A 26,182-nucleotide genomic window follows, 5' to 3' on the forward strand; every position below is an offset into this window, starting at 1 on the left:
CCTCCGCAAGGGTGCAGCACACAGAACGGCACACTGTCCCATGCCTCTGCTCTTGCCCCTCCTGTCCACCTCTCCGTGCAGCCTGCCCCGATGCGGTCCGCCCCCTATGTGCAGGTCTGCCAACACAGTAGCAGTCGCAGGGGCCACAACTCCCAGGGGTAGCTCCTCCCCCTCCCAGTTCAAGGTTTCCTCCCCCTCTCTCCCTTGTAAATAAAAAAATACAAGTTTTTTCTGTTCAAAACAAAACTGTGTTTGGTGTTTATTGGCAGGTAAGGGGAGGAGAGGGGAGGGAAAGGGGAAGCATAGGGGATGGGATGGAGTTGTAAAGGGATACCGAGGCGACCCTACTATGGGGCCTCGGCAAACATGTCCGTCAGGGCCTCCCGGATGTGCACCCCATCCTGGTGGCCTGGCAGATGGCAGCTGTGTGGGACTGTTCATAGACCTGGCCCTCGGCTGCCATCCATGCAGGGAGGAAGGCCTCCCCACTCCGCTCCACAAGATTGTGGAGCATGCAGCACGTGGCCACTACCTCCGTGGCATTCTGCTCACCCATCTCAAGACGGGTGAGCAAACACCAGAAGCCAGCTTTCAAGCGGCCGAAGACACACTTAACGTGATTGTGAGCCCGGTTGAGGCGGTCATTGAACCGGGCCCGGTTCTGGTCCGGCCGCCCCGTGTAGGGCCGCATTAGCCAGGGCAGCAGGGGGTAGGCCGCATCCCCAACGACACATATGGGCATAGGCACATCCCCGACAGTAAACTCCCGCCGGGGGAAGTAGGTGCCCGCCTCCAGCCTGCAAAATAGGCCAGAGTTCCAGAGGATGCAGGAGTCGTGTGCCCTGCCGGACCAGCCCGCATAAACATCTAGGAAGCAGCCACGGTGGTCCATGAGGGCCTGGAGTACGATCGAGCAGTACCCCTTCCTGTTCATAAAATGGGCCACTCGATGCTCCGGGGCCCAGACGGGGATGTGGGTTGCATCCAGGGCTCCTCCGCAGTTGGGGAACCTGAGGGCAGCGAAGCCGGCCACCGTAGCGTCCACATCGCACAGGCGGATCTTGGGAGCAGGACGTCGTTGATGGCGTGGACGACCTGCAGAAGGGTGCAGAGAAACACAGGGGAACACATCACATAAGGCAGGGTGAGTATGTGCTCCCTTGGGTCCCCCCCCCCATGATGCCCTCTGTGCTCGCTCACACCCACCCACACACACCAGGGCCCCCTCACTCCACGCCCCCCCTCCCCAGCAGGCCTGTACAAGGGAGGGACGGCCCAAACCCCTGGGTGACCCAGCCTAGAGTCTTGCCTGCCCCTGGGCATGGAGTGCAACACCCTCCCCTCACTCCACTCCCCCTGGGACTTACCTCCATCATGACAACACCGATGGTGGATCTGCCCACCCTGAACTGGTGTGCCACTGATCGGTAGCTGTCCGGGGTGGCCAGCTTCCATACTGTGATGGTGACCCTCTTGTCAACGGGGATGGGTGCTCGCAGCCGGGTGGTGATTCTCTGGAGTGCAGGGGCAAGCCAGGCACACAGCTCCAGGAACATCTGCTTTCGCGTGTGAAAGTTCTGGAGCCATTGCTGGTCGCCCCATTGCCCCAGGACCAGCCAGTCTCACCAGTCCATACTGGTGTCCAGTCTCCACAGTGGCCTCTCCACGCTGGGGTGGGGATGCCACAGGGACACCATGGCCTCCGTGGTGAGGGAGTCCAAAGCAATCTGTGCCTCCAGGTCCTGGAACAGGAGGGCAGCAGCCTGGAGCACCAGCTGCAGGCACTCCAAAATGGCTGGCAGGGGGCAGAGTAGGCACATGGCCACCCCTGGCTCCATGGCAGAAAAAACGAGGAAGATGAAAAAAAAAAAACAGGCCAAGGCACTAAAAGGCAAAAGGCAGTGATGACCAAAATGGCAGAGGGCAACCACCAAAACTGCTACGGCTGTCAGTCCCTGCAAGTGGTCCCAAAGCAGGAGAGAAACGGCTGTCCAGGGAAATCCCTTTAAGCATGTGTCTCAAAGGAGCTCTAGCCCCTGTCTCCGGAAAGGGATGGTGCCCTTTTGCCCTCTTCAAAATGGTTCCGGGCTTCTGCTTTTGCGCAAAAGCGTCCCACCAATGTAGACGCGCTTTTGCGCAAAAGTGCATCGTTATAACGATAACTCCGGGACCAATCTAGACGCGCTTTTGCGGAAATATATTTAATGGAAAAACTTTTCCGTTAAAAGTATTTCCAGAAAATCATGCCAGTCTAGACATAGCCGTAATGTTATAGAACATTACCCATAAACATACTTGTTATGGAGTTGGCAGTCATAGAATTCTTCACAGTATAATTCTCTTGTTGATTCATTCCATTAATCATAAATTCTTTGATTTGAGAGTCAAGACCTAGCAAGATTGTTCTTTTGTCAAGCTGAAATAGTGTTCCAAAGTCTGCATGTGCCTTAATTGGGATGAGACTCACACTTCATCAGAAGTATTCAGCCGCAAAGATGCTAACAGCGATCTCCATATTAAATGGTAAGAATATTTCAGTTTAAAAATATATTGAATATTTATTGTGTGAGTACTATGTAGGAATCTTGCAAAAATACAGATATATAATTTCAACAATTTTAAAAATGAAGAATAAAATACATTTTTAAAAATGTATAAATATAAAGCTAGGTGGCTGTCCCCAACCAGGTGATGGAGGCACTGACAGTCGATCTCAGTGATCTCTCCCTCATTTTGTTTTCAAGTAGCAGAGGGAGCTTTAACAAAGAGCTAGCTGAACTCAAAGTCTCAGTCTGCCTTACTCACAGGCTGCATGCTACTGCAGCCCCAGGTGGATTTGCTGGATGCCTTCTCAGGGAAGATTTCTACCTTTACCTTGAAAGGGAGTTAACTGGAGTAGAGAGATGAGGGGTAAGCCATGAACTTGATCCCCAGCCAGAGTGCCAGAGTAAACTGGGGGTAAGCTTGGACCCCTAGCCCTGCTCCCCAGTCAGAACACTAGGGTTCAGTGGGGCAAGCCACAATTACAAGTACTTCAGGGCAAGCATGGCCCTAGCCTAGGAGCTGGGGTGCAGTGGGGCACTCTTTAGCTGGAGCACCGGGTATTCTGGCGAGGAATGGCACGGACATAAAATGAGCCACAGTCCACTCAGGCCCATGCTATGCCCCTGGCATGGAACCCCCTGCCAGAGCAGCACCCCCTCCTCTGCCACTTCCGGTACCTCAATACTCTACCCCACTCTGGAGTCCCCTCCTGCATCCATATTCCCTCCCAGAGCTTTCACCCCTCACACCACTTAGCCCCAGCCCTGAGCCCACGTCCTCTGCCCCCACCCAGTGAAACTGAGAGAGGGTGGAGGAGAGCAAGTGATGGATAGAAGGGGAAATGGAGTTAGTGGGGCCCTGAGGAAGGCTTGGGGGAGATCCTGCATTGCCCTGAAATTGAAAAAGTGATCTTGGGCATAAAAAGATGGTGAGACCACTGGCTTAGAGGGAAATAACTCATTTCTTCCCCCATTAGGACAAAAGAAGAAAATTAATGAAAGGCAGGCTTCATAAACTATAATATTACTTACACATAGTTTGTTCTGATTGCTGATGTAATTATATTCATGAAGAATAAATGCAAGATGGACCCCAGTAGACAGTTGCTCATCCTGAGTTCATAACCAGAGACTATGACCTAGGAAAGGAAGCCAACCTCCTGAAGAAGCCCTGGGGTGCTTTTCTGTCTGTGGGATTGGAGCAAATCTGGTTGTATCTTAGGGTGTGGCTGTACACAAGAGACTGGGAAATGTGTCTGGGATGGAAGCTAGACTCTTTCCCATGGGTCCATATGATGAAGATGTCATCGATGTAGCATAGGTAGAGTAAGAGTGCTAGGGGGTGAGAGCTGAGGAAACGTTGTTCAAGATCAGCCATAAATACGTTGGAGATACAACCAGATTTGCTCCAAACCCAAAGACAAACACCTATAGGATCTATATAGAGCATGCATAAAACTGAAATACCCACCTGGAGAAGTGAAAAAACAGACTGACAGAGCCAAAAGGGTACCAAGACATGAACTTCTTCAATACAGGTTCTAAAGAGAAAACAACAGAATTCCACTTGTCATCACTGACAGTCCACAACTTAAACCCCTCCAACACATTATCAACAGTCTACAACCTATCCTGGAAAATAACCCCTCACTCTCAGAGACCTTGGAGGAAAGACGAATCCTCACCTACAGGCAACCACCTAACCTCAAACAAATTATTTTCAGTAACCACACAACACACCTCCATCATAATCATCTAGGAACCCACCCTTGCAATCAGCCCCGGTGCCAACTCTGCCCACACATCTACACTAGTGATTTCATCACTGGACCCAACCACATCAGCCACCAAATCAGAGGCTCATATAACTGCACATCCACTAATGTGATCTATGCCATCAAATGCCCCACTGCATTGTATATTGGCCAAAGTGGACAGTCTCTACAGGAAAGAATTAATGGACACAAATCAGATATCCAAAAGGCAATACACAAAAACCTGTGGGAGAACACTTTAATCTGCCTGGACACTCATTAATGGATCTCCAAATCATAGTGTTGTTTCAGGCCATTTCCACAAGCCAAATACACAGGGAAGGATTGGAACTTAATTTAATTTACGTGTTTAATTCTTATGCAAATGGTATGAACAGGGACATTGGCTGGGTTGTACACTACCTTCCACATCCTAATGACTCAACCAACCAATCAATGGAGGTGTTAATTTTTCTTATCAGCCTCTTGTAATTATTTGAACCAACTACTCACTATGTCTCTCTTTTTCCTTTCTCCCTCATTTTTTCCCCTTCTTCCCTCTCCCTTCCCTTATTTATTCTTGGATCTGGACTTCTTTGTTCAAACAAAAAGACTTTTTTTAATTTGGTCTGCAGGGGACGGAGGAAGATGGGAAGGGAGGGCAGGGAAAGGGAGGGGTGGGGGAAGAAAGTCTCACAGGTGGCCTTGGCTGAAACTCTTTGTAAAATTACAGACTAACACAGCTACCCTTCTGAGACTTTCTTCTCCAATAAACAGCTTTTCTGTTTTTTCTCCAGGAGCATTATCTGGGTCATTGTTTCATTTCTTGCTGGCTTTCCTTTCTCTTTTGCTATACCTTCTAGCAGGTAAATACCAAACAAATATTAAGAATTGGATCTAACACGAGAATGCAAAACTACTGCATGTGGCTCCCTAGACATTAATGAAGTTTTATATATTTATTGCAGGCAGAAGTGTTCAATCTTGGTCTTGGTGACAACATCAAATAACTTCTTGTGTGGTCCAGGAATAAATCTCTTCACTTCTGTCAGTGTCAATGTCATTCACTCTGGGTCTGAGTCTGCCACTCCTGTGTATGATAAGCTATATCTTGAAATCAGTGAGTCTCCTCACAGAATAATAAGTAAAAGGGACAGACTTGGGTACACAATAATTTAAACCTCAATAAATGTCCCATAAATAAAGTGATTTATATACATTTATATAAAATGGTTCACTGGAGACTTTAAAATTATTTTTAATATCACTATCATAGTTGGCTTTAATTCTGGTGTCATTAATATATTGAAATTGTTTCTTATTGGTAAAATTTGATATTACATGCACTATTCAAGAGTCAATGTTCAAATATACATACATTATGATAGAAACATTTTCCTGATGAATTTAATCTTTCGATCATCAACATAAAATGGTTCACTGGGACACTTTTTAAAATTCATTTTAATATAACTATCATAGTTGGCTCTCACACATACTCTTTTTATTAAATCATTTTGGGAATAATGAAGAACTGCATAAACGGGGGCTTTAATCATAGTTGGCTTTAATTCTGGTGTCATTAATACATGTGCCATTGCACAGAAAGTTTTGGGCTCTTTAAAAAAATCTGCGCTGCCATAGGTGAGTTGGGTTTTAAATATCATAATTCTGGACCCAGCAATATATGTTTCAAGATATTGAAAGGCTTGAGAGATTAATAAAAAAAATTAGAAATAGTGGACTGGACTATCAGTTGGTGCAAACTGCTAAAACTTCATTGACTTCCTTTGAGAAGTAAGTTAGAAGCCATTTATTCCTGTCCTGTGACCCCCCCCCCCCCTCCCATTTATGCAGTTCTTCATTATTCCCAAAATGATTTAATAAAAAGAGTGAGGGTCTCTGAACCTTAAAAGCATGGTGGTGGTTCTTTCTGCCCTACAGTTTCTGTATTTTTAACTAAAAATACCTTTAGATGTCAAGCTGCTCATTTAATTGCTTTCCAGACCCAGACCTTTTATGAATTATTTTTTGTCAAAGAAGGACTGCTTTGACAGCCAGAAAAAAACCAAACTTGCTGCTGCTATAGTGTTCTATGTAAATATATTTTATTGCAAATTATTGCATTTCATAAGGGTTAAATGTTGCACAAAATAACACATTCACAATATACATTGCGAATTCTCTAGTGAGCTGATCAAATGCCCAATGTACTAACTAGCTTTCCAGTGACTTAATTCATGAGCTTTACATCAGCCCTTTTGCAAAGTCCCCATGTTATGCAAACAGAACACAGAGTATTTCCATCGACCCATCCAGGAATTACTGAAGTCTATTTCTATGGGAACTCTTCCCTTGAAGAGAATGGATAATGTCTGTTTCTCAGTCCAGTGCTTAGTTTTAAAAATAACTCCTTTTTCTAGCTTCTTCGCTTGTCCATTGCTGTCCTCACTGCTCATGTGGAAGTTAATCGAAATTTTCTCTGAATTAAGAAACTGGATTTCTAATTTACTTTAGTTTCAATTCTCAATACATGCTTCTGCACCAGATTCTGATATCTGCTTCTTTGTATAGTGCTGGAGAAGTGGATAGGAGTCTATTTTAATCAAGAAGTGGATACTACCTAGAGCTTCTGTGTTTATTTATAACTTTATAATACCATAAAGCACTATAGAATGTTTCAATACCAGTGCAAGTTGGCAAATTGCCCAAAGAGAACAGGTTGCAGTCAGTAGACCAGGTTGCAATCTATGAAAGTACATGATGCTAAATTGTTATGTCTCCATCTAGAGGTCAAAGGCAAGAAATATGAAATGAGATTAGATCATTGTATTTCTTTTCCTTATATATAAATATTCCTAAAGTGTCACAAAAGATGCAGAAATCAAGCCGAGATGCTGATGAATTCTGACTAGAAACTAAACATTCACATTTATAATAAGAAAATAAGGTTAATTTTCCATGCCAGTAGCAAGTATAAGTAGATATTTTGTACTGGTGCTTGCTGCTGATAAATGAAGAAATGAAAATGAAAGGGGAATTTGGATAGATCGTCTCATAATAAGAAAAAATAAAACAGATAATAAGAGATTCTGTTCCAAAGAAAATGGATGGTTGTGTTCCTCTTGTGATATCATAGCAAAATCACACATATGGGAAGGACGCTTGACACTAAAAATAAAGCAACTCTGACTTGGGATACTATTGCTTACAATGTATGTGTGGAGAATTATTCACAGCAACAGCAGGAATATTTTATTTATGTTTGTAACAATGGCTGTTAAGTATGCTTAAATTGTAGTTCTAATATGAAAAAAAAACACTTTAGTAAATTTGTATATTGAGTTTTGGTGTTCAAATATCTCTCACTGAGTTCCAGATACATTTTTGTCAGTCTACAAGTAAAAACAGATCTACTTTCTAACTCTGCAAACTCATTATGGGATTTCACTGGGTCACACTTCACCACCTGTAAAAATGTAGAAATCAGGATTTAGTTAATAATTCTGTTAATGGTGCATAAGCTAAAAAATGATCCAGGGTAGGGAGGTAAAAATAATGTATTAGGGTAACCATGTAACCTCTGAAAATCTCAACTGTTACAAGATTACTTGTGCTGCAGGCTTTGCAGGATAAAGCTTAGCATTGTACAACAGAGCCTGCAGCAAAGCCTCCCCAAGAGTGGAGCCACCAGCCCCTGCCTACCCAGCCCCCAGGGAGGAAGCCTCGCTGTCACAGTGAAGCCAGCAGTGAAGCCTTCTCCCTGGGAGTGGAGCAGGCAGCCCTTGCCCACCAGCTCCCAGAGAGTGCAAACGACAGCATTAACCAATAATTGGTTAAATGGCTAGTCATTTACACTCAAAAACATTCCTAATCCAGTTTCAGAGGGTTAGCCGTGTTAGTCTGTAGTAGAAAAAACTTTAAAAAACAACAAATAGTCTTGCAGCACCTTAGAGACTAATAAAAAATGTAGATGGGATCATGAGCTTTCGAGTGCACAACCCACTTCTTCAGCTGAATGGTGTTTGAGAGGTCCAGTTTCAACATACATAGAGAAAGAAAGGGGATGGAGAGGGAAGGAAAGGAGAAAAATGGGGAAAAGAATAGTCAGCTAGAGTTTCTATGCTAAATGAAGCTGAGGTGGCCAGGTGGCTGGGAGTTTTCGTTCCCTGGCACCGCCCTGCGCCCCACTCCCAGAAGCATGTAGTACGGCCGGGACAGACCAAACCCTCCCGTGAGGGGCACTTTCGCCTCCTCCCCCTGTTTTCCCTGGGGCAGCCCATCCCTTCCTTGCAGCCCCTCTCCCACCCGGCCTAGTGGCCAGTGAGTGCTGTATCTGCACGAGCACTGCTCTGACGGTGGATTTCCCCACACCGAACTGGTTCCTGATGGATCAGTAGCTGTCCGGTGTGGAGAGCTTCCACAGGGCGATGGGGTGAGCCACTCGCAGAGCTCCAGGAAGGCGTCCTTCTTCATCCTGAAGTTCTGGGTCCACTGTTGGTCTCCCCAGCGCTCCAGGACGATGCAGTCCCACCAGTCACTGCTGGTGTCCAGATGCCAGATGCAGCGGGGCATGCTGGCATCCAGGCACTGCTGCAGCTCCTCCACGGCCCCCAGGGAGGCCAGGAGGAGGGGCAGGGACTGACGTGCACCATATGGTGCCAGGCAGCCTCCACCTATTGCTGGCAGGCTTGCAGCAGCAAGTTCAAAAACTGGACCAGAATGCCCAGGGTGATCTCTGGCTCCAAGGTGCCAACTGCGTCGTCATCCCCAATGAGAACCACTGACACAGACAGGTGGAGAGGAAAATGCTTTGCTGTCCCTCGGCAAGGTAGGCAAGCATGCGGGAAAGCTGAGAATCGGCTGTCCAGGGGGGTCCCTTTAAGCAGGAGCCTCAGATAGCCTCAGACAGCAGCCACACGAAGCAACTAATGGCCTGATGCCCTGGTGGAACTGGTTTGAGCTGCCCTTAAATGCTACCTAGCATCCAATCAGTGTGGACGCACTAATTCGAATTAACAAAATGCTAATTCAAATTAGTTTTTACATCTAGGTGCACTAATTCGAATTAGCTGATTTCGAATTAACTAATTCGAATTAAATTAGTTCGAATTAGCGCTGTAGTGTAGACATACTCCCAGATACTAGCTTTCCAAAGTCAAGGACAAGGGAGCTAATCAGTGCACAGGTAGGTGTAAAAACTACCATCAATGGCCATTGTCCAGAAAAGGAGCCACCCACCGGACATACCTATACTTGTGTTCTTCACATGAGATTAAGGGTATAAAACAGAACACAGCATCCCCATGCTTTTCCTTTGTCCTTCCCCCATTCCCCCGCCTACACTGCAAGCAATAAGGTCACAAAGAAGACTCCCACAGAGGAGACTGGCCCAGGTTTCAAGGGAGAAACCTGTGTATGATGAACTGCAATATCCAGTGGGGTGAGAAAAACTGCTCAATATAAATGTTACCCAGTCTAACAGGGTTGAGAGTTTAGACTGCAAGCTTTTATTTTATTTTGGTAGCTACTCTTTATGCCTATCATTTATAATCACTTGAAATTTATCTTTAGTAGTTATTAACCTTTTGTTGCTACCAGTGAGGTGGTTTGAGGTGATGGTATCTGCTCAGAGACTGGTGTATAATTGGTTTGTCACTTCCATTTGAGAACCAGTTAATAAACTTGCACCTCTGTCTTGAGCAGTGCAAGACACTATATTCCTGAGGTACAAGGGTGGTATCTGGAGGGACCTGGCTAGTACCTTTTTCTATGTGACTCATGATTAGATGTGGGAGCATTCATGTAATCTAAGTGTGGGTCTCCTTTGTGATTGTTCTGAGTGATGACAGTGCCAGGAGGGGTATGTCGCTTGTCACTAGCAATGCATTCTGAGACACATCATGGGATGGAGAGCTAAGGGGGCACAGGAGTCCCACAGTCTCAGGCTGCACTCTGGGGATCCCATCACAACTAGCTCAAATCCAAATGATTTTAGATTTTATAGAATACATTTTGCAATATGAGTATCAATCTACGTGTACACAGGAAGGAAAGGTATCTCCAGATTTTTTCCTTTGAAATGCCAATTTGGTTTGCTCCCATGTTGTGCACAATTGTCTCATTCAATGTTAATAATCATCATTTGGTCTTCACTATTCTTTCAGTCATTTGCAGCCATCTCATCATTGTTGGATAATGAAAAAAAGTCAGGAGTCCAGTCGAGGGGTAATTAAATTTTTGGTAATAATAAGATTTCACGTTCTGTTCAAAAGCATCTGGTCTGGATTTGGCCATATCCCACCAACTGACTATCCCTGGTCCAGACCTTCATTCCACTTAGCTTTAACAAAAGGGATTTCCATTGATTTTTTTACATCCAAGTCTCTGTCCCTATATATAGTCCCATTGCACTATAAACCACACTCTGTATCACCCCTCCCCCATCTGTTCACATCATGCCTCTCTCTCTTCCAGGTATCTTTGTGCCCAAAGGCCTCCCCCCTTCATCTAAATCTCTTTACACCTAGGCTTTCCTAGATCTTTATGGACTCTCTTTTCTTTAATTGATTTCAGCTCTCTCTCTCATGCTTCAAGGACACATCCTACATTCCAGCAGCTTCCAACTTCTGCCCCTAAAGTTTTTTCTTGCTCTTTCCCAACATTTTTGATGCCATCATTCCTTAACTACATGCATGCCAATCCTCTGTATCCTGTACCATACTTCCCCATCCTTTTGTCCTGAGTAGTTACTCGTATGCTACAATTCAATTACCTTTCTAAAAGAGTGAGGTGAAACCCATTTCTTTCTGAAAGTTTGTCTAGGTCTAGGAGTTTAAATTTTTGTGAAATAAATTATGCAAACCACAGTTCCTTGAATGAAGGATTTCCCTCGGTGTCTGTTAAATGTGTCTAATGCATTTTTTTAAACACAAAAAGTTTGCTAAATACCTATTGTTGTATATATAACCCAAAGCAGCGGAGATTCTGTATTTCTATTCTGCTGTTCACATCAGTTTCTAATATGTTTTCTAATTGTATTTAAAAATGGGCATGTCAATAATTCCACTATCATTAGTTACAATGTGAATGACAGTGACTTTAACTCCTTTAGTGCCAACACTGTGCCTTTTGGAGATTGTATTGCTTTAATTAGAACCATAGATTTGAATAAAGCATGACTGAATAGAACCCATAAAAGGAACTAAAGAGAGTTGAGAGGCTGCCTTTCTACCCACATGATCTTTACCCTTCAATTTTCAACATACATATTCTTCCACCCCCCATATATCATTAGAAAAAATACTATTTAAATTCTTATTCTGAATATGTATTGTTGCAGATCATTTATAGTACAGCACACAGCTTGATATTTGCAACATTGGGTTGAACTTACAATTCTGGCTGTTACAAAATTCTAGCTTTGACTTGTAAAGGAAGCACATACAATACGAACATTACTGATGTTGAAAAATATAGAACATTTCCAAATAGATAACCAGGAAATCGTGTTTAAAGTTATTTCTGAAAACTGCTATACCATAACTGTTCAATTAGTGTGACAATATTTTTAGAAATCTATTTCCAGGAATGATATAAGAACTATGTATGCACTACTGGTAGAACTAGACCCATGTTGAATAGGTCTTGAGGGAAAAAAATAATCTCAGGATACTGTTATAGAGAGTCAATGAGAACTAATGTGTATTGTCACAGTGTGCCACCCTGTGAATTTAATAAAATAAGGATTTGTAACTCATCGTCATGAGAGCTGTAATATTTTTCCTGCGTGCTAGGTTTGAAAGAAGTGGAACTCATCTGTTAAAATGGTTACATCCTATAAGTTGTGGGACACTTAATTCAAATGCAATAGAATATAGAATATTAGGGTTAGAAAAGACCTTAGGAGGTCATGTAGTCCAACCCTGCTCAAAGCAGGACCAACACCAACTAAATCATTTCAGCCAGGGCTTTGTCAAGCTTGGCCTTAACAACCTCTAAGGATGGAGATTCCAATTCCTCCCTAGGTAACCCATTCCAGGGCTTCACCACATTCCTTGTGAAATAGATTTTCTTAATATCCAACCTAGACCTCCCACACAGTTTAGAACTCCTCTAGTTTCCTAGGAGTTCAAAACAACCGAGGGGAGATGGTCTTAAAGAAGGCAGTGCAGGAGTTACACTGAACCAAATACAAGCTGAATTATCTCTTTTCACAAATTCCGAGGCCAGAAAAGGCAATCATGATCATATAATTTGACTTTTTGTAGAATATAGACTGTTGTAGAATTTCCCCAAAATAATTCCAAGACATACAGCTTTTGGTATTTTGTCATTATTTTGTGGCATGATCAGAATAGCTTACAGGAATGCACTTCAAAATCATATTTTGGTTTGGCTCTAAGTAGTCAGGAGCAAAAAAACAGAGGCAATCCTACATGCTGAAATATAGTTGATAAAGTAACCATTAAAACTGTATGAAACTTGCAAATCGAAAACACAAATACATGCAAAAACACTTCTACTTGAATATCCTATTACAAGTATCGAATTTGTGCTAAATTCAACATGTTTCTGGAGAGCAACAGATGTTCTTTGGTTTGAGGTGGAAAAGGTGTTAAACTTGGATATGTTTGCATTGTTTCAATCCCAAATGCTTTTTCAGATTCATTTTACTTTAAACTTTTAAGTTTGGGTATATTTGAATCCAAACCCCATGGTGAACTCAAGCTTTCTGAACCCACAACACAAATATGAACCAAGACCAAAAAATACTTCATACAAATCCCTGTGAAATGAGGGATTGCTCTTAGAGAAGTGAGGCCATGTCTACACTGCAACACTTTACATAGGCAAGTTCTGTTGGCATACAGCCTCCACACTTCATATTTCATTTGGATGTGTGCTTGTGTCAAGGCAGCATGTCCTCACTCACCAGGAGTACTTATGTTGATGAACTGCATAGTGCAACATGGACTGGTATCCCAATGTACAACCAATCATTGCGCAGTGCACTGTCTCTTGGGTAGTTTTGGCAATGTATGGTGGGACACAAATGATGGTGCATGGGTGACTAGGAGAAAGGGTTCCACGTCCAGGGACAGCAGTATTACTCAGCATAACACTGCAACATTATTTTGGAATAACATTAGTTATTCTGAAATAATGTATTGTGTGTCTATACAGCATGCCCATTATTTTGAAATAAATTTCAAATAATGGGCTTCTTACACCAACTTCTGAAACCCTCAGGCTGTGTCTACACTGAACCCCTTTTCCGGAAAAGGGATGCAGATTAGACACATAGTTATTGCAAATAAAGCAGGGATTTAAATAACCCCCGCTTCATTTGTATAAACATGGCTGCCGCTTTTTTCCGGCTCGGGGCTTTGCCGGAAAAAAGCACCAGTCTAGACGGGGATCTTTCGGAAAATAAAGCCTTTTCCGAAAGGTCCCTTATTCCTGATTTTAAGAGGAATAAGGGATCTTTCGGAAAAGGCTTTATTTTCTGAAAGATCCCCGTCTAGACTGGCGCTTTTTTCCGGCAAAGCCCCGAGCCGGAAAAAAGCGGCAGCCATGTTTATACGAATGAAGCGGGGGATATTTAAATCCCCGCTTCATTTGCAATAACTATGTGTTTAATCTGCATCCCTTTTCCGGAATAGGGGTGCAGTGTAGACACAGCCTCATTGTATAAGGAGTAAGGGAAGTCAGAGGAAGAATGCTCTATTTCAAAATAAGTGCTGTATAGATGTGCCCACATTCGAAATATGCTATTTCAACTTAAATTACGCAATTAGTGTAGTTCAAGTTGCATAGCTTATTTCAAGTTTAGCTCCGCTGTGCAGATGTATCCCCAATAAGGCAATGTTCTTCAATCCAAGATACCATCTTTATCCCATAATTTTTGTGCCCATTTTCAATTTCCCAATAACCCATGCAAGACTTGATGCTCTCTACCATCTCTGACAGAAGAATGGAACCTGATAAACTCTGTACTATTGTCATAGTCATTGCAAACACCGGAGATGCAATCCTCCAGTATTTGTAGAGATTCAAGAACCACCACATGAAACATGGCTTTTTCCAGACAGTCCCTTTGCTGTGGAACATAGAAAAATCAATTCAAGTTTCAGAGGGGTAGCTGAATTAGCCTGTAACTGGAAAAGTGTAAAAAAACCCAACGAATAGTCTAGTAGCAACTTAAAGACTAACAAAACATGTAGATGGTATCGTGAGCTTTTGTGGGCAAAACCCACTTCTTCAGATGACTGGAGTATTAAAAGTCCAGATCCAAGAATAAATAAAGGAAGGTGGATGAGGGAAGAGAGGAGAAAAAAGAAAGTTAATAGATTGTTCAAATTACAAGAGGCGGATAAGAACAATTAGTACCTCCACTATTTGGTTGGTTGGTTGGTGGTGTTCTAATTCAAATTTGTTGGTGGTGTTCACAAAGCAGCTGCAAATGAAAGAGTGTTGCTTCTGGGCCCAGTAAACAAGCACTGAGTAGTAGGATCACATTATAATGTCTGCTTGGGATGACAAGCAGTGACTTCAGAATTTTCAGACGTGCAAGGCAATATTCTGGGATCTGTGTGCTGAGCTTGTCCCAGACATTCAGCTGCATGGACAGTGGAGAAGCCCTGTGATCGCCCTGTGGAAATTTGTAATTGCCAAACTGTGGTGGAGCAACAGACAGCAGGCACATCCCCATTTTGGCTCAAGAGCACCTTACCATATGTTAGTGCTGATGGAACAGTGGCAACACTGACATCAATATTGGCTGGTCAGGGAAGACACACATCTTCCCCTTTCCTATTTACAGAATGGGCCTGTGACTCAGGCACTTTGCAAGTATCCACTGTAGTGCATGGGTTCACCTCCAAGTATGGCATGCAAATCTTTGTACAGATGGCAGGTCTGCAGCTCTCGATCTTTTGTGGGCTCCCAATTTATGCTATCATGTGCCGAAAGTGTCCGTCTGCTATGTACATTGGACAAACATCTCAGACACTTCGCCAAAGGATTAATGCCCACAAAACAGATATCAGACACGATCACAAAGAAAAAACAGTTTCTTGCCATTTTAACCAGAAAGGACACTCTCTCAATGACTTAACCACCTGCATTCTGCTACAAAGACCTTTTACATCTGCACTTGAAAGGGAATCCTCTCAACTGTCATTCATGTTAAAATTCGACACTCTCCGAGAAGGAATGAACAAACACTCAAACTATCTTACCCATTACCAAGATAGCTTCCCCAATTATCACCTCTAATACCATTAGCTCACAAACATCCCACTCTCCCCACCTCTAATATCATCAATTCACAGACACTTACCTTCCTTCCTTTCCCCCCCCTGCATCCCCCTCCTGTTCTGAAATGTGATTTGTCCTTTTCATATTTGTTCATTTTTTTAATTGTATCCTTTGGTATATATGGTTGTGACTATTTTCTTCCACTATTTGATCTGAGGAAGTGGGTCTGGCCCACGAAAGCTCATCATCTAATAAACCATCTTGTTAGTCTTTAAAGTGCTACATTGTCCTGCATGGGACTTCTGGTGTGCTTGCTGCAGTTCCTTGGCTTACATGTGGCACTGCTGCTGGTCCCTGTCATACTTCTTCTCCCTGAATCCCCCAAGCAATTTGCTTGGAGATATCAGCAGTTCTGTGGATGTTCAGAGCCAGGATTTCCTGTCTACTATGGGCAGGAGCACAGCAGGAGCATATATCCTGGATGGCCAGCTGGACAGTTGCACACAGCAGTGGATTGCTGTGAGGTGTGCTAACTCAGATGGACAATAAGGAAAAGGCATCTCAAAAATGTGTGATGTTTTAAGGCAGGAAGGGACTTCTGGTCTACAAGAGCAGTGTGAGCATTGTGGAACAGCTGGTGGAAGACTGTTAGGGCTGACATAAGTGAAGCAATATGCATACTCATGCTTCATTGATCTCTGTATATCGGCCAAGCAGAGGTGAAATTAAGGTTACGTCTAGACTACCGCGTTTTGTCGACGGAAGTTTTGTCGACAGATACTGTCGACAAAACTTCCGTCGACAAAGAGCGTCCAGACACATTGAGTTCTGTCGACAAAGCAAGCTGCTTTGTCGACAGAACTCTGTAGTCTGGACGCAACGTTACAGGCAATAACACCTTCTGTCGACAGAGTTCTGTCGACAGAAGGTGTTATGCCTCGTAAAATGAGGTATACCAGCGTCGACAAAACTGCTGAGTTCTGTTGACGTTATGTCAACAGAACTCAGCGGTAGTGTAGACGCTGGTATAGTTTTGTCAACAAAAGTCCACTTTTGTCGACAAAACTAGGTAGTCTAGACACACCCGAAGTGGGAGTGCTCAGGTGCGCAGCTCTGGCAAGAGCTCTCTGAGCTGCTGCAAAAGCCATTAGGGGGCTATTTAAAAAGTTGGCAGAGACCTGTTTGCAATAGGACAGTTCCTGTAAGAAATGTTAAGTTACTTTCACCTCTGCGACCATGGCTCTGAATCTTGGGGAGATGGTTTTACCATTTTGGAAGAACAGGGTAATTATATCAGTGGGAGACAAACTGGGTGTAGACCAGGGCTGGATTAAGACCTTCAGAGGCCCTAAGCACTGAAAAGATTACAGTGCTCTCCCCCCATATGTAATTCAAAATAAAAACAATACTATACCGTAAAAATCTCTCTCTTTTTTTTGGTGCCCCTGCTTTGCTGGTGCCCTAAGCACGTGCTTAGTCTGCCTATTGGGTAACCCAGCCCTGGTATAGACACATATGGGGACTGGACTAGAAGACCTTTCAAAGTCCTACACTTTCTAAATAGGTCGAAGCAAAGTGGAAATAACTTTATTGGTCACTAGTTTAAGTTATTTTTTCTGGTTAGAAAGATGCAGTATCATTCATTTATGATCCAGTATCAAATAGTTGCTGGTGAAAAGGGAAAGTACATTTTATTGGAAGGCTTTTTTTGTAGTTTAATCAAAAAGAGATCTCCTGACAAGTAATTATCTGATTTTTGAAGGCAGTCTAGTGATAGCAGAACACATAATTAGAAGACTTGAATAAAGAATATGAAATAAATACTATTAATGGGAGCATAAAGTTCTTGAATGTGTGTCACATTAAAAATAGAAAGAAGTATTTTAATAGGAGTTTTGTGCGTATATAGATCAATTAATTCCACATGATCTGCTCTAAAAGCAAATGAAAAATGATCAGTTACGTGTTTTGAAATATTTCACCTTAGAAAAAAAAAGATTCATTAAAGTCCAGAGGGAAAAAAATACGTAGAATATTGAGTAGAACAAATGATTGTGGTGCTATAAATACATAACTAGGGTGCACATTGAAACTCAGGGTCAAAGGTGTCACCCAGAAAGAATATATTGTGAATATTTTATTCTAACACAGTTCTTTTAACATGCTTGTTAGAACAGAATACATGATTATATGTACTATTTGGGTGGTGAGGGCATGATGCTCCCTCAGGATGCCCAGAGCCCTAGAGATCAAACTGCACATACGCTCCTTGCTACAGCAGTCTGTCCACCTCATCAGCAAACTCGTTGAGACCCTGCCTGTCTAAACCTTGCTTTGCAGGTAAAAATCAGGTAAAAACCTCAGGACAACATTTTCCAGGGTACAATCTGAACTATTATAACTGTCTCTCCTTAAATCTCTAACCTGGGATGCTCTTTATATTGCTTTACTATAAGAGCGACCACCTGTTTGTACTCACTCACAGCCTCTAACATTTCCAGCTGAATTACATTAATACCTGGCTAGCCACTCATGAATTAAACACAAGGCAACACCAGAAAACTCCCTGTTCCACACCTTCCCCTGAAAAGTGCTGAGTAATACAATACAAGCTCATGGAAAATCCATCATTTCATCAATGGAAAATAATATGCACAGACCTGTTATCTCAAGAGGAGATTCACAAACATACCAGTCCAAACACAGACTGGTTTAGATAAAACAGTAGAACAAGTGTATTAACTACAGAAAGATAGCTTTTAAGTGATTGAAAATAATAATTGATTACCATGGAAATAAAAGATAAAAATACAGACTGATAGCAAGTATCACAAGCTAAATGGATTCAAAGCAAAGATTTTTCTCACCTTATGCTCTTTATAGTCTTTCTGGCTGAAAGCCTCCAGACCAGGGCCTGCCCCAGTTCAATTCTTCCAGCATTGTTGCTGCCATGAGGGAAAAGAGGTGATTTGGGAGCCTCTGTTTCTCATTCTTACACCCTCCTTCTCACTTTGAGGATTATGTCCAGCTGGGGTTCAGGCAATAGTCTGTTTACACAGAATAGTACCAACTATTCTATTGCTAATATGTAAAATTCTTGCTCACATCTTTCTTCCAGCCAAAGAATGGCCACTTAATCAGATGATAGTCCCTGATAGTCTACTTGATTATGGTGATACTTGGCCAGAGCATCTGTGGGCCTTATGTCTTGGAAAAACTGCCTTGGGCATGCTTCTCAAATGTTAAGTCAACAACAATGTTAGAGTAGAATCTTATAACTTTCTAAATAATGTTGACACATATTTAGCAGGACAATAATGTTCAGCCGATTATGAGGTTTCACATCACAAGAAATAATTTTTCACAAAATACATGGTATTTTTAAAATGATTACCTTGTTATTCACTCTAAGCAAAAATGATTAAACATTGAAATAACTCACCTGCCTCCTTCTCCAAAACAGGTTGCAAAAGGATTAAATAAACAGAGTGCCTAGAAAGAAAATCTCCAGGCAGCTTCTTCTGATTCACTGAAATGGCAACAAGAAACCTCAAACAGGCTCCAAGCTCAAACTGTAGCATTTCTGCTTCTTGTTGATCATCAAAAAAAAAAACTGAGTAAGTCCCTCAAAATCTATTATCATTTTACCAACAAGTTAATCTTCCTGACATGTATCACAGAAATTTGGCTCTCAGAAATAAGTCTGTGTTCTTAACATGACCAAACTGTCCCTATTCATCCCAAATCCAAAAATGACAGGCCTCGGGGTAGTTTAGTCAATGTATTCCCTTTCACAGGAAAAATCATTTAGGGTAGGGTTGGGGAGGAGCACTTAACCTTGTGATTAACAGTACACCCACTTAACCCTGTGATTAGATTGACTTGACTCAGATTAGAAAAAAATAAAACATCCTGTGACACTATTGCCTTACAGATACTAAAGGTTTTTCACAAGAACTTGAAGAGATACCATTTGACAAAGTAATTAAGTTTGCAAGAGAAAAGACATCTGATACTATAGTCCCCAAAATTCTTCATCTTGTGTGTCTCATAGATAATCTCCAGACCCCCCCACACACAGCAGGTTAAAACCGAACAAGCTACATGCTGTTGTTTGTGAGCTGCAGGTTTAAAACTAACGGTGATTCTTTCCACAAGCTCCTAATCAGTTAGCTCTGGTCTTCATTAGGGAGTTATTTCAAAATAATCCTCCTTAGGTCAAAATAACAAGAGAAGTGTCCACACTACCAAGCCCATTATTTCAAAATCTACTCCTGCTTTCCTTGGGAATAACTCTAATTTCAAAATTGTGATTTTGAAATAGCCTTAGTGTGGATTCTCTGCTGCTGCTAATTTAAAATAAATGGCCTCCAGAGACCTTTCACAGCTGCACTTCAGACTGCTCTGGCCACACCTAGCATCTCCACTGCTCACTTTCTCCTGCAGTGCTTAAAACTCCAGGAAGCAGGAGCGGGCTTGTCCCATAAGCTATGAAAGCCCCGTGTGACACAGCAGCATCCAAGAGCGACCCAAAACATACATCACATCCTACCATGGCTTCTAGTACTCCTGCTGCACCCTTGCCTTTCACTGGCTAGGGATGCAGGAGAGCTCCGGTCTGGACTGGTGTGAAGATCAAGGTCTGGGGTAAGGAGACCAACCTCCAGGATCTCTGCACCAGAAAACAAATGTGAATGTCTATGGCTGGATGATTTCCAGCCTGACCAACAAAAGCTACAATCAGACCCTGGACCAAGTCTGGATGAAGGTCAAGTTGCTCAGCAGGCCTATCTAAGGCCAGGGAGCAGAATAGATGCTCTGAGGCAGCACTTCACACCTGCCACTATTTCGAGCTCCCGGATGCAGGAGCAGATGGCTCACTCTATGCATGATGTCATGCACTCCAGCACTGAGCTGGTCCCTCATCCAGGAGCAGAGGAAGGTCACCTGGGACCAACTCAGTGATGGAGTGCATGACATCATGCATAGAGCAGGCCATCAGTCACCTCCCTGTCCCCTCACGGCTTCCTCTCCTAGCTGCCTCAGGGACCACGGGGGCCCCAGAACATGTGGTGGTGGGACCTCCCAGGCAACTGAAACCTCCTAACCAAGCAGAGGGAAGCACCACTCCCAGCCCCATTCCTGAGCTCCCTTCCCTCTTTCCCCAGTATCTCCCCTATCATATATCCCTCCAATGAGCAGTCCTGTGGTTTCAGAAAAGAAGGCTTTATTATTTGTTCTGTGGGGGGAGAGGGGGAAAGGCACAAGAGGCCAGGGAAGTGTCTCTCGACTGGCACAGGACAAAACCCTCCCTCAAGGCCTCCCTGATGAGCACTGGCCCTTGGTATGCACCCTTGATGGCACTGAAGTCCAGTTGCTCAAATGATCTGGCCAGCCAGTCAGTCTCTGTCCCCCCAGATGAAAAATCTCCTCCCCCCTTGCTCTCACACAGACTGTGGAGTACAATGCAGGCTGCCACCACAACGGGAATATTGCGTTCACAGTGGTCTAGATGGGGGAGGAGACTGTTGAACCACCCCTTTAAATGGCTGAACACACACTCCATTACTCTACAGCACCTGCTTAGCCTGGTGTTGAAGTGCTCCTTGGTGACATCCAGGCTACCCATGTAGGGCTTTTTGAGCCAGGAAACAAGGGGTAGGAAGAGGTTCTAGGGCAGTACAGGATACTTTGAAATATTCCATACTTTTTTAAAAAATAGTAAAAATGAAGCAGTTGAATATTTAGAAGTATACATAAACTGAATGAGGAGTAGCTGGGCCATAATTGTTCTGAAAAAGCAGATAGAAAGCATATAAAAGATCTCAAAGTTATTGAAGTTTTATTATATGGATGAGGTTAATGCTGAGGTGAGGTCTAGATATAATAGTGAAGCAAGGACTTTATTCTGTGCAGAGCTGGCATGGTCAATATTAAGTATTTCATTACTACAGAGTTAGCATTTTGGTCTAACAATAATTAGAAGTCAATGAAGATAAAGGCTAATTCTTTGTCAGCTTCCTACCACCTTTGCTCAGTGCCTCTTAGAATATTCTGCCCGGCACCGACTATTTAATATTCAAAGCTGCATCAAGCCTTTGAAGAACTTTATGTACTCCCTGAAGGCTGTTTTTCCATCCTCAATCCAGAGGTCCTAAAGTTTCTGGCAGACATTTGCTTTTATCACCTTGGTCTCCTGTGGACATATGTAATTACCATCACCGTACAGGGCACTAGTATGAGCAGTTTTACTTTTTTTTCCTGAAAATTTTCTTCCTTCATATCAGCTATCATACCAGCAGGCTTTTTCTTTGTCATGCAGCTGACACCTCTGGTGACAAAGCAAAAATATCCCAAATTAACAGCCGACTCTTGCAGGCGTTAGACAGACTGCTTTTGCACAATGATAAACAGTCAAAAAACTATACTGTGGAGGACACAAGGGACAAGACCGCTGTGGAAACTAAAGTGAATAAGCAGTCTATTTTTTGCAAGTTAAAGGCACAACAGGAGGCCTATTCTAGTGTAAACAAGCTTCACTCTTACGCTAATTAGAAGGGGGAAAATATCAGACTAAATGCCTTCATGCCTTTAGCTCTCTTTGGCAGCATGGATAGCACAGAGCTTATCAAGTTAAATCGCTCAAAAATGCTAAATTAGTCATAGTGGGAAAGATGCCTTTTAGTTGTGGTCTTGTTTTCCTTTGCTGTTTTAAATACATTTTGAGGAGACTGTCCCTTCTGATTTTCAGATCCACTCTCCCCCCTCAGCCACACACATACTTTGATTCAGACTAGAACAAATTCCAAAGAAACTACAGCTATTTAATTTCTCAATATCTACATTCCAAATAGACAATGTGGATACTCAGCATCCAGAATCACATTTCTAATACAGAAAATCATCTTTCCAGCCTCATAAAGGAAGGGAGAGATCAGTAGGATGCCTCAATTAATGCTCATTTAAAATGGCAACCAGCAAAATGTAGACCTTATATAAGCAGGTACTTAATATAACATCTGAGTAGCTCCATTGACTTCATTGGTTATGCATGTGCTTAAATGAGTTGGTGAGTCAAAGAAACACTATACAAATTTATTTGTATTCTAATGGAAATTATTTCAATTATACTGTTTCCTGTTCTTGTCACAGATCTGATTTGGTGGCAAATATAGATCTCTTTGTTAATGTAGGTTTCAGGAAATACTAAAGTAGCCAAAGGAAATGGGGAAGACTACAAAAATTGAAATGGAAGTTTTAGTACATCAAAAAGGGCCACACATTATTCCCTTTGCTAGGAAAGATGCCCAAACCTGGAATTTCTAATATCAATACATAATAATAATACTAGGAATCAGGGATGTTTCCCAATTATCATTCAAAAATCTATTTTGTAGTTTATACATTTTTACTTTAAAATTAAGTTTTTTGATCAGCTATTTCTCTCTTTTCCCCATTTAAAGCTGTATAATTGTGTGGGTGAAAGATGAAACATCTGATTTAGTCAAATAAAATAAATCCCCATTCACTGTGACATAAGAACTTTTTGTCAACAACTGGATTGGTCACAGTGCTGCCTAAGGATTACAGGGTCCCCTGCATCCAGTGTATACATTCTAGTTCACCAAAGGGTGTCATGCAAGGTTTCTACTGGCAGCCTGTATCTCACTGATCAACAAAGCCTGTATGGTCTGAGAGGGTGTTGACTGTGATCAGGCGACACCTGAAAGACACAAGCAAGGTTCCCTTATATTAAGGGAAAGTGGTAGTAAATGCTTCACAACCCTGGGTGCCACACTCACCCATAAATACACCACACTCACCCATAAATACTTCAGGTATATCTACACAGCCCACAGGAGAGAGCCTGCTACTCAAGATAGAAGACATGGTCTAGCACTGTAAAGATAGCTGTGTAAATAGTGCTTCCAAGCTGAAGTTCTCAGGCTCTGAAGTTTATCCCACTTCTGTCAGGATCCAGAGACCAGGAGTCAAAACCAAAGATCAGAGAAGTGTCTCACCCTAGGCCAAGAGAATAGTGGAGACTCAATCAAGTTTCAGGCCAGGGTCAATTTCAGGATCAGAGTTCAAGACAGCTTTCAGAGTCTGTGTTGCAGTGTCATCTCATTGTGTGGCACCTCCTGCTCGTCTCCTTGGGAATTAGCTTAGTCCTTAGCAGGGCAGTGTCTTTCCCATCATCACTCTGCGTTCTCTCCATGCTCTAGCTTGGGACCCACATTACTCCCAGGACCGCAGTGTCCTCTTTGTGGCACTGCCCTGCAGTAGTACCCACTACTGTGGTCTCTGGTCCCTTCTTAGAGTATCAACAATCCTCAATCTCACCTGTCACCGTGACCAACTGCAGCCAACATCTACCCTTCCACCTCAGGGGCAAGCCACAGTCTATTAATGTCACTCTTCAGTGTAGGTAGGTGTGGAGCAAGGAAGGGAACCCAGACCCCACTATTTTAAAATTGACTATGTGATTCTTTCAGAGGTCCCTAATCAGAGTAATGCATTGTGCCACAGACCTGATAACTTGGCAACATTGTGTCTCCAGATCGTTCAATGTCATTTACGACATAATAGCACATTGACTGATGCTGGCCATACATGTCTGCCATAGACAGTGTTTAGTAGTAGCCTAGGGTTTCTGAAATACGACTGTGAAATGCTAACATTGTAGTAATAAACAGTGTTCCCTCTAACATTTTCAATCCTTGGGTGGATGGAATTTTCTTATGTGCACCACCAGTACAAACAAAAAACTTAGATATAAATATATATTTTAAACAGTTCATAGGTATGGAAGACAAACATAGGTATGAAAGACAAACATTTTAGAACAAGGGATAATTAACAGGGAGCAATGCTTATGATGTTTATTAATATCAAATAAAAAAATTAACACTACCCTGTATTTTATCATCCTTTTTATCATCCGTTCTAACAGCTAGTAAACACACCAAAATGTGTATTATACACACATAGCTCAGCTTTAAGATGCTAAAGCAATCTATGAGTCAACTGGAAACAATCATGTTCTTCTTGCAAATATTAATACAATATTTACTTACACTGGAAAGGAAAGAAAAAGGCATGTAGTCAGACTTATACAGTTTCTCTGGGATGTCAACTCTTAATTTGATTGATAGTGCACAAACAGAAAAGTCTCATGGGGTACCCATGTTAGTCTGTAACTAAAAAAAACGACAATGGAAAGCTCATGATACCATTCATATATTTTGGTTAGTCTATAAGGTGCTACAGCACCACTGTTGTTTTTAAACATAGAGGCTACGTCTAGACTGGCATGATTTTGTGGAAATACTCTTATCGGAAAAGTTTTTCTGTTAAAAGTATTTCCGCAAAAGAGCGTCTAGATTGGCAAGGATGCTTTTGCACAAAAAGTGCTTTTGCACAAAAGCATTCGTGCCAATCTAGACGCGCTTTTGCACAAGAAAGCTCCAATGGCCATTTTAGACATCAGGCTTTCTTGCACAAAAAATTAAGGTGCCTGTCTACATTGGCCCTCTTGCACAAGTATTCTTGTGCAAGAGGGCTTATCCCTGAGCAGGAGAGTGAAAGTAGTTGCGCAAGAAGCACTGATTTTGTACATTACAGAGTCAGTGCTCTTGTGCAAATTGAAGTGGCCAGTGTAGACAGCTAGCAAGTTTTTGCACAAAAGCAGTTGCTTTTGCGCAAAATCTTGCCAGTCTAGACGCACCCAGAGAGTAAAAATAAGTAATAAAGCAACACAAAACAAATAAAGTCCCAAATGTAAAACATCAGGTGGTTGGTGATGGGTATTTTAAATGAATGTTTAGGATGACTGTGCAAGTGAAACAGAGACCTGTACACACAAATTAAAGTTATTCTTGTTTGAAATTTTTACATCATGTGTCATCAACTCAAAGAATATAAGCTTCAGAGCAGCATTTTAACACATGGCTTCAGAGTTTGTAGAGAGATCCATTTTTAAAGAGCTTGCAGATAAATTTTCAACCTACAACACACCTAGCATCATACCTAGTATGCCCATTGAATCATAATGAAGACTAGTCTTTCATGAAGACATTGAAGTACATGCTGAATTTGATCTATTTCTCTCAGAACTCATGCAACAACATGGCAATCCAGAAAGAAGAACAGTGTCTTATCTTTCATCAACTATATGCAATGAATTTACTGATATATTGGGATCCAAAGTTATGGGGCAGATAATATCTGAACTCAAGAAGGCAAAGTATTATGGAATCAATATGAATTCATCCCCTGATATTAATCACACTGATCAGCCAAAGTGGTGTTTCATTATGTACTCAGTGATGGAAATGTGGTTGAACAATTTCTTTGAATTTGGTTGAATTAGCTGCTGTTGAGTGTTCTCCTACAGCAATCAGGATTTTGGGGGATTTTGCAATCATTCTTTAAGTTCTTCTCAGCTTTGCCCCAGAGATGGTCTATTTGTAAATAATATGAAGTATAATACCTATGGGCTACGTCTACACTGGCCCCTTCTCCGGAAGAGGCATGCTAATTTCTAACTTTGGAATAGGGAAATCCGCGGGGGATTTAAATATCCCCCGTGGGATTTAAATAAACATGTCTGCCGCTTTTTTT

General features: G+C 42.4%; 1 long non-coding RNA gene across 1 annotated transcript; it reads right to left on the reverse strand.

Moving 5' to 3' along the window:
* Nucleotides 1-1,301: 1,301 nt before the first annotated feature.
* Nucleotides 1,302-24,815, reverse strand: LOC142829898 (uncharacterized). The gene is made up of 3 exons (XR_012904803.1): nucleotides 19,002-24,815; nucleotides 4,015-4,084; nucleotides 1,302-3,682 (listed from the first exon to the last, which is right to left on the reverse strand). It is a non-coding gene; the product is annotated as an uncharacterized LOC142829898 (long non-coding RNA).
* Between the last annotated feature and the right edge of the window lie 1,367 nt (nucleotides 24,816-26,182).

This window comes from Pelodiscus sinensis, chromosome 6, assembly GCF_049634645.1.
Source record: "Pelodiscus sinensis isolate JC-2024 chromosome 6, ASM4963464v1, whole genome shotgun sequence".
Taxonomy (NCBI): Eukaryota; Metazoa; Chordata; order Testudines; family Trionychidae; genus Pelodiscus; species Pelodiscus sinensis.